Source organism: Dermochelys coriacea, chromosome 9 (genome assembly GCF_009764565.3).
Source record: "Dermochelys coriacea isolate rDerCor1 chromosome 9, rDerCor1.pri.v4, whole genome shotgun sequence".
Taxonomy (NCBI): domain Eukaryota; kingdom Metazoa; phylum Chordata; order Testudines; family Dermochelyidae; genus Dermochelys; species Dermochelys coriacea.
In genome coordinates, this window is record NC_050076.1 from 25,068,974 (window position 1) to 25,079,064 (window position 10,091).

The window sequence follows — 10,091 nt, forward strand, 5'->3', positions numbered from 1 at the left end:
GTCCAAGCCTACCTGCCTCCCCATCCCTACTGGTCCAAGCTTGGTAGCTAACCCAAGCTATCACCTAGGCTGCAATGTCCACACTGCTATTTTTAATGCACCAGCATTAAGCTAAGCTAGTGCAAATCCCTACACCCAGGCTGGAAGGTGGCTTCAAGCTGCAGTATGGATATTCTGAAGACAAGGGTCTGGTTTGCTCTGTACCTGAAATCCATGTTGGCTGGCGAGTACTGAAACTTTTGGAATAGGCTATGTCCTTTGGGCCAACTCTTTGGCAAGATAGTCATGGGGTTTTTTTGTTATTGTTGTTTTTTTTTATTACCAGCTTGCATCCTTAATCCATCCCAGCACGAAGGGAGGAAGTGTTAAATTCCAGTGAGTTCTCATTTTACTTCCCATCAAAAGCTGGGCCAGAACTATGCCTTTGTAGTTTGAGGAGTTATTCTCCATTAATCAAAGAAATCAAGCCAGGTTGATTTCCAAGCTCCCATTCATCCTTTTCTTCATGCCCTATTAAAAGTTCCAACCACTCTCTGCACTAGGCCCTTGGAATCTGGATAACGTTGGGAAGTTTGTATAGGCTGAATCCTATTCTTGTTCAGAAAGTCTTTAAGCTCCCTGCTTGTAAAATTTAGTTTCTTGCCCATGACAAGTACTACTCAGAAGTTCATGTGTAGCACAGTCCCGGCAGAGGTCCTCAAACACTCCTAGCCATTTCAAACAAACATTCTTCCCATGTGTGCAAACCATGGGTGTTCCAGTGTGGAGTCTGCTGGTGTACTTGACATTGGTGACATCTCTTCACTACTTTTTCCGGGTCCTCATCCATATTGGGCCACTATACATGGCTCTAGGTCAAAGGTTTCGAACAAGAAATGCCAGGGTATGATTCTGTCAGGACTTGATCTTATCCTTGTGCGTGGAGAACAACTCTTGTGCCACACAATATATACCTATGCTCAGTTCTGTACTCTCAGCACTAAAAGGTAGAACTCTTCCCCCTGATGTTTTGGCCAACCTTCTGGTATGTGCTGCTGCAGCCAGGATAGGATCCTGCCCAGTTCATTTCCTTATCCGAGAAGCCTTTACTGATGTCTAGTCATTGTGTTCCCATCTCTCCTGGAAGATGCATAGAAACACATTGTTCTGGTAACAACTGACTGAAGGCATCTGCCTTGGCCCTGCCTTAGAGACTATCCTACATTCATAAGAAGCGAAGATCAAAGTCAGGCTTTAGCTAGGCAGCTGCTGTTGCCGACACACCCTTGTTTTAACAGAAGAGTCCCACTTGTGGGACATTTGTCAGAATGATAAAAGGCTTCCCATACAGGTACTGAGGGAAGTTTTGTATTCGAAAACTAGCTAGACTAACTGCAAGTAAACCCATTCACTTTTAGTCAGTGACTGGAGAGTTATCTAATTGACATCCCTCATGTTATAGGACAAAACTGCCCTTACCCCATATGTGATGCTTTATCATGACAGCATTAATTCTTTGCCTGGGCCAAAGCGAACAGGGAGCACCAAGGACTTCAATAGCTTTTTGGACTCTGAACGCTCTTTTGTCTTTTTCCAATAACAGGGAAGATGATAAAAGTACTTTGAGAGTTGAAACATATGTGGGGGGGAAACAGATTATTTAACGTATCTAAATATGCTCATAGTTCAATTGTGTTCTAGTGGCCTGGGACCTATTCAATTGCTAAGAACTTATTTGACACAGGGTGAATTCCCTCCTTGTCTATCCAGTAGCCCAAAGTCATTAGGTGTTCACTCTACCATTACTTTGTAAGGTCTCATTCTTTCCCTTTTGGCCATACACAAGGTATACCTCCTCCCCCACCCCCTTGGTAAAATGCCCTCTGCTTTATTCGTTTACCTCTGGTTTTATGAGATTTAACTTCCTCAGCTTGAGATACTGTTTTATAGCCAGAAAACACAAAGGTGACTAAGTGTCCAATCTTGAGGAATTTAGGACACTGAGCCATAATCAGTTTACAAATAGATACAAAATGAGGTCTCTACAGAAGAAAACCCACTCAGAAGCTTGACCCCCTTTTTAACCAGTTTTGCATTTGCTTAGTGAGTCAGTTTGACTGGCCCTATTTTCTAAGTCAAAATCTTGGGGGGGAAAAAAAAAATCTTTCAGCTGCTTCTATTGCTGTTGCTAGTTCTACTACAGGTTGAAACTCTCTAATCTGGCACTCCCTGATCCAGCAACATCCATGGTCTGGCATAGGCACCGATTCAGTGGATGTTCTGGAGCTGGAGCACCCACAGGGAAAAATGAGTGAGTGCAGAGCATCCACCAGCGCCAAGCTGCCCCCTCCCACTGCACCTCTTCTGTGCTGGCGGCCCATGCTTACCAACTCCTCCTCTTCCCTCCCAGAGCTTCCAAAGCGCCATGAACAGCTGATTCATGGCATTCAAGTTCCAGGAGGGATGGGGAGGACCTGGGGCTAGCAGCTGGGACCAGCATTGGAGCCTCCAGGCAGAAGGCCAGCAGCCAGGACCATGAGGCCCACACTGGGTGCAAAATCTGGGCATACTGCAGCACCCCCTGCACTCCTACTTCCTGCACCTGCGGAGACCCACAGGCACTATGCATTGACCTCCTGTGGTTCAGCATGGGTCAGGTCCTGAGGGTGCCAGACTAGAGAGGTTCAACCTGTACTTTGGGTCAAGTTAGGTTCCCTTCTGCCAGCCATCATCTCTGCATTCTCTCATTAATAACACAAACCAATCTGTCCCACAGTACATCTGCTAGGACATTTCCAAATGAGCAATAGTCAGTTATTCTTTTAGCTTGGCAATATACACAGCTACAGTTTCACCTTGCCTTCTCATCCAACCATGAGACTTTACATTCTGTATTGTACTGTTTGGATCTGGTGTGTAGGGCTCTGTCAGATATTTTGCAGGTCTTCTAAACTTTTATCTTCTGGTTTCTGAGTTTGTAACCAACTTCTAGAGACTTTAGGTTTTACTGCTACAGATGCAGAGGAATATTGATTTGGGCATGCCCATCACCATTGCTCCCAGGAAGGGAAGGAGAGGAGGGAGCAGAGCTGTCCTGAGCAGCTGGGTTCTTTAGCTTTGGGTTGCTGTGAGGAGGAGGAAAGAGCTCTGCTCACAGCAGCACTGGGTGCTTATTCTGCCCCAGGAGGTGGGTGGGGGAGGGAGGCAGACAGCCTATGCAAGGCTCCAATTCATTAGGGGGTTGGAGTTTCTTGCCTCATGAGCCTGGCTCCAGCCACAGCCAAAATCATGTCACTCAAAAAAGTCAACCCCATAGAGACAATATTCTACAAACTGAATTTTGCACAAGGCTCCCACTGACACCATTAGGAGCCCCACCCCATAGATTAAAAAGGAGTACGAGTAGAAGAGTGGACTCACCAAAGACACCTCCCCCCTGGCCAGAGATCACCTTTTTCAGCCTTGTGGTAATTGGTCTCATTTCATGATTCAGCCCCCTAGCCAGGTTACTTTAAAGTTTCTCCCCTTCCAGGCTAACAGAGTTCAGCAAACAAGAGTCCAGTGTCCTTACGTGCGATCTTCTGCCTCTGAGCCCTGTGGTCCTTACACCATCTCACCTCAAGACTTTCAAAAAATCCTTATCACCTTATATCAGGGGGCTTCACACCATATTCCCTGGTAGCTGGCAGGGGAACCTAAGCCCACCCTCTTTTCTGGGTTCCACCATAGAGAACCTGTAGTGAGCAGGTAAAGTCTGTCTAGTCAGTTTCTCCTTCCCCCTCCCACACAACCCCTTCCTGGCCCCACTATGTAGCTGTGTTCTTCCCAGGCTCTTTAGACTCAAGATTCACCCTTCTTTTCGGGCAGGGCTCAGAGGACTTACCCCACATCCTCCAACAAATCCCAACTGTAGTTGATGCAGATTTTTACCTTCTACCCTTCTCAGGCTTGAGCTTTTGTGTTTTTCAAGTTCCTTTTGCTTAATTTCTCTGCTGACTACCTGCCAGGACTCTCTTCCCAGAAGTCCAGATCCTGCTAGTTTATCAGGGCTCACCACTAGAGCATACCCTTGCCCCCTTTAGTAGTGGCTGTATATCTCAGCTGACCCTGCACCAGACCTTCTTCACAACAGATCCCAAGGTATAATCTCCCAGCAGGGCACCTATCCTGAAGCAATTCCTTTATACAGCCACCCAGCTCCTCTCTAGCTGGGTCTCATCCTAAATTGGTCCTGGCCCATCCTGCATGTGCAACCAGGTGCACTAACTGAGGTCGCAGTGCCCCTTAAACTTTTCAGTGCCAGTATGGTGTTTACACCACATCACAGTATGTAATCCCAAAGACCACTGACCATAATTAAAAATGAAATTTGTCCCTCTCCACAGATTAAGTCTGACACAAAAGTGTTTTCCAAAAAAATACTTGTATTAATGATCCAGTTGCCAACCACAGGACAATGGAAAATAAAAGTGCACACTTTGGTTACTGTCATGACATATCTCATATAGATAGTTTTCTGTGCACTGCACTATATAGTAAATAATACTGTCAGCAAATTAATCCACTGATGGTCCATGGAATTTGAACAGCAAAGGAAGATCATTAGAATCAATCTGCTGATAATTACAGCCATTTACTATTTGCCGCACTGTTATCTTGTTGCTCCAATTAGATTTATTACATTTGATGGAAAGACCAGTGTAATTAAGAGTGACAGACTGCAAAAAGGGCCTTATTTCGTCACCCCAAACAAAGATGCAGAACTTGTTTGTTACAATATGTGCAATAAATCCTGAAGATTGTACCCTGAAATATTCTCTGTTCTTTGCTTTCATCATTTTGTAGGGTATAATGAAGTTGGTCAACTTTGTATGTACATAATAATCTTCAGCTGCAGTAGAAATCAGTTGTCTGTTGAATAATTTCAGCATTTACTTGTATCTCCTCCATACAGTTTCTAGTAAAAAAAAAAGCCTCTGGGTCAAATACTGCCCACCTCAAATACCTGTCAAAGAAGAATCCTTGAGGGTTTTAATTAGCATATTTCTTTTCCTTGCTGATCCTTCGGTAGAAAATACTGAAGAAAATATAAATAAATATAAATATAAGAAAAAAAAATACAGTAGAAAATACTGAAGGATGGCTATATCCAGTGATCATCAGCAACTCTATGGCAATTAGGGGAAGATTGTCAAAGACACAAAGAGCAGTTAGGATATGCCTTCCTGAATTATCTTTGCTGAAATACATAGTCTCCTCTTTGCAAGGTCTTTTTAAGAACTCAAGAGATAAATGTCATAATGAGAACATTGAGTGGATGGCTGTGGAGTTAGAACTACTCTGTGATTGCCTAATATAACAAGTCTTGTATTGAAATATTGAACTTCAGCGTAAACTTGGAAAGTCACTGAACCATTCTGGTATATTTGCCCTGAGAATACTCACAGCAACAGATTACCACACCAAAGTCTGCTATCAGTTGCCAAGATTCCACTGAGACTCGGGGACAAGTGTTGGATTTCTGGGTGTATTGAAACAGAACTCTGCACCTGGAAACTATATAGTGTGTTAAAAGTGCCATTAAGCTTCTTCACAATATACAGTATGTAGAGTAGAAATAGATATTAGACAATAGACTCTGCTAAATGTAAACCTGAAGCAGCATTTTTGGTTACTGCCAGGCTTAATTTTCTACATGAAAACAAACTTTATTTCTTTTTAGCGTTCCCTTTTTTAATTCAGTAAAATGGGTAGATTTCAAAACTTTATGGTGAAATTTTCAAATGTATGCACATATATTGCACCTATATTTACTGCACACACAAAAATACACATGCAACATATATCTGTGCATACATTATGCAGGTGAAATTGTAGCTTTGTCTCCCTGATTGCTAGTTGAATCTAAGACAGATAATTCATAGTACCCCCTAACAATCTCTCTCCCAATAAATACCACAAGTGGAAGCTGAAGTCATCATACTTTATTGTTCTTGAAGGGTTTTTTTGTATTTTTGATGCACAGGAGCAATCCTCACACACAAATATCTTGTCCATTAAACAAAAGTTTGTGAAGATGGAACATTTTTTGGTCACACAGGTGTCCCTCATGTGAAGTCCAGCTAACCTCCCTTCCCCAATAACAGCTGCATATCTCCACCCACAACAAGCCCATAGCTAGCCACTTCTCTGGGATGTTCTTTGTGAAAGTTAGAGTTCAAACAACTAATCTTCAAGAAAATCTGCAGGGTTTTCTCCACTTCTCACTTTTGCAAATCAAACAGCAGAGTTCAGCTTGTAACCAGATCCCATTCGGGTTCCCACAGCTCTGCCTGTCTTCTCAAACAGCGCAACCAAACCAAAGCCAAATCTGATGTCACATTATGGGGGTGAATGATTCAGTCAATGATTAAAGATATTGAAGTCACTGGGGGAGGCCATGATAAAAAAATATCATCCACAGAATAAATTGTGATAGCCACACTGACTATCCATAGTCCATTCTTGTAGTGGGTATAGAGGTATCAAAAGCTGCACAAGAGTCTGACACAGACGTTTGACATGGCTTATCAGTCTATCAGCAATGCATAAACAAAATCAACAGAATCTTAATGCACATGATATGATGCTGACTTATTATGGCTTATTTATTTCCATTGAGGTATCTTGGCCACAGTGCTATGATATGCAAGTAGCCTGGGTTAATCAGGTGAAATGATACTGTATATCACAGGCATTATTAAATCATTGGTGATACTATCTCTAAATATGAGAAATTTCATATTAATAGGTATCACTATGTTTGAATTTAATTTATCACTAACGCATTGAGGGCACAACCTTGTATCTATTACTAATATGTTGAGGTCACTAGAAGTTAACGGGAGTCCAAAACTGAGAACCTAAGTTGACCTTAACTCTTCCCTATATTATGTTCCTTGTCGCTTTCACTGAAATAAAGTAGCAAAGTCTTTGTCTAAGGTTTATGATGAGGTCACATTTTCAGTAAGGTAGCAAAGGGTCTAATGGTTATGATCTGGTTGCATTGACTGACTATATTTTCAGGGCTCATAAATAATAACTGTTTAAAATTATTTCTTTTTTATTAAGGGAAAATGTGAATAAAATAGTTTTTGTAAAAAATGTATTGGTCTTTCCCAGAGACATAGCCTTATGTATTGTCAGGAGGAGGCTGTCTGGCTGTACCTATATTCCTAAGAAAAAGGGAAGGCCCAAAAGCTATGTTTTTGCAATATTTGTGACTGGGGGGAGGAACTGGTCTTCAGTGTGTTGGCTAGATGGGTTTGCAAGCTCTCTGAGTAGAACTGTGTGTTTGTGTTTGCAGAAAACAGTAAATACCACAGCACTGCAAGTGACACCACAGCATAATGGGCATAGAGGTGATTTTAATTCCTTACATCTTCCACAGTTCACGAGATTATTTTACAAAAGGACAACACGTAACCTTAAAGGAAAGGATGGAGGAAGCCTAAACCTGTTTTCCTGTGGTGAAAGGTAGGCATGTTGAGCAGAGGACAGATTTTAGCACATAATCACATGGTTATAATCACAAAGTACAGTAATAGATACATGACAAAAGGAATATTTTAGAGTAAATTGCTCAAATACTAAGGTAATGAGCACAGTATAAAAAGCTAAATAGTTAAGCAGACAGATTAGGCTAATAGTAGTTCTGTTTATTGGCTTGGTGTATTGGGAACAGGTTTAATTTAAGCTATCTTCACAAGTTGCACAGATTCCAAAGGTTTCAGAGTAGCAGCCGTGTTAGTCTGTATTCGCAAAAAGTTAATTTTACTGCTGGAAATAGCCTACCTTGCTTGTCACCATGAAAGGTTTTCCTCCTTTACCCCCCCTCCCCCCGCTGCTGGTGATGGCTTATCTTAAGTGATCACTTAGCTCACGAAAGCTTATGCTCTAATAAATTTGTTAGTCTCTAAGGTGCCACAAGTACTCCTTTTCTTTTTGGCTGCTACTCTGAAACCTCTCCTTACAGCGTGTATGATAAACCCATTGTTTCATGTTCTCTGTGTGTGTATATCAATCTCCCCTCTGTTTTTTCCACCAAATGCATCCGATGAAGTGAGCTGTAGCTCACGAAAGCTTATGCTCTAATAAATATGTTAGTCTCTAAGGTGCCACAAGTACTTCTTTTCTATTTACAGATTCCAAAGTCACACATCCTGTATCTTGAGGTATAATTGCTATTTAGGAACTCTTTTCTTTATTGCTGAAAAAATTAAAAATATATACACTAGCTGACATTTTGATATGACACACTAGAAAACACTGCATGCATTTCCATGCTGTTTTAACAAGCATTAAACCCAGAACTGGAAATATATGTACATGGAGAAGTTTAAAAACAGTGCAAGTCTTGAGGTTTATGCTCCATTAGAAATGCAGCAAAGTTCAATATTTGTCCAAGCAACTAGGAAGACAAAAATCAACTACTAAAGAAATATTACCTTCCAACTTCTACAAAAAAACTTACAAATCACAAAGTGCAATACGTAACTATAATTATATTTATTATAAAATATTACGAGTGTGCATTTTATGCAGATAGTTAAAATGGAATTATAGAAGTTTGCCTGATATGTTTAATTTTTTAAATTAAAATTTATTTTCTGTAATTATTCTAAAGCAATCTCATATTACAATTACAAACTGCTGCTTTATGTATACACAAACTAAGAGCATATACAAAGGTGTGATCAGGGGCTCTGAATTCTGTGACACTGGTGCAGTGAACTGATAATTCAGGGGCAGCTTCATTTAAATTTTAAAAATGAGTTTTTTAAACTATTAAAGACTAACTAGATGAATACAATTAATACAGAAGAATGGCCCCATGTTTTTAGTGTGCTGCAGGTTGTTATACTGGTAATGAATTACTTGCCCATAGATGTTTGCAGTGGGAAACCGGACATTTGACTGCTGGGCAGGAGACAAGTGGGTTTTCTGCCATCCATGAAGGCATCCATAAAGGCATGGATGCAGTTTGGGATTGATTCTGGACTGTTCCACAGTTTCATAAGTACACCCCAAAATGTGCACACCAGGAAAATGACAAGTTTCAGGCTAGGATTCCCCTCTTCCCAATAATAGGCCAACATTTCTCTGCTTTCCTCTTCTGACCTTCTGTAATGAGGCCTACCCAACCTGCTCCCTATCCTAACTTTTCAGTGAGAGTGGCACATCCTCTTCCCCAGTAAGGTATCAAATATCAGCAAGTTAGTGGAAATATCAGTGAGTTAGTAGATTTCTGCTCCCCAGCCAATATGAGCAGGACTGGAAAAGCTCCATTGGTCCCATGGGTACTATTTTACTAGTAGCCCTTTAATTCTCTGGCAACTGAGACACAGATCTGCTGGGAAACACAACGTTGTGTGGAAGGAATCATCCTACCAGTTTACATCCCTTCTCCTGTCCCAAAAATTAAATGAGATGGAAAACAAACCCAACATGGCTGGAAAAAGCGAGATTAGGGAAAAGTGCAAATTCCCTGAATACATCAAAGAAACAGAAGGCCACTGGGCTTCTGATGCTGGAAGACAACTAAAGGAAAGGGAGGAGCCCACAGCCTGTTAGGGGAAGAAAGGAACGTTGGAAGGAGAATCCAAGTGAGTTTTGTTAGTTTCTAAATTGAACTGATAAAGCTCAGCATGTTTGCACAGATTTATCTGACCCTTTGGTAAATTTTTTAAATGAAGCCAAAATTTAAGATCAATGCTGATTGTCCCAAACCTGTGTAAACCAAACCTATAGGTAGGATTGCCCGGTTTCTGGTTTTCGACCGGAAAACCTGGTCAAAAATGGATGTTGGCGGCTCTGGTAACAGGGCCGATAAAAGTCCTGTTGGCGCGTGGCTGGCAGTACCCTACCCAGCTCTGTGTGGCTCCCAAGAAGTAGCTGCCATATCCCTCCAGCTCCTCGGCATAAGGGTGGCCATGGGAGCTCTGCGCACTGCCCCCGCCCCGAGCGCTGGCTCCGCAGCTCCCATTGGCTAGGAACCATGGCCAATGGGAGCCATAAGGGTGGCGCCTGGGGAGCAGGGGCAGTGCATGGAGCTTAAGAGACATGTCCCACTT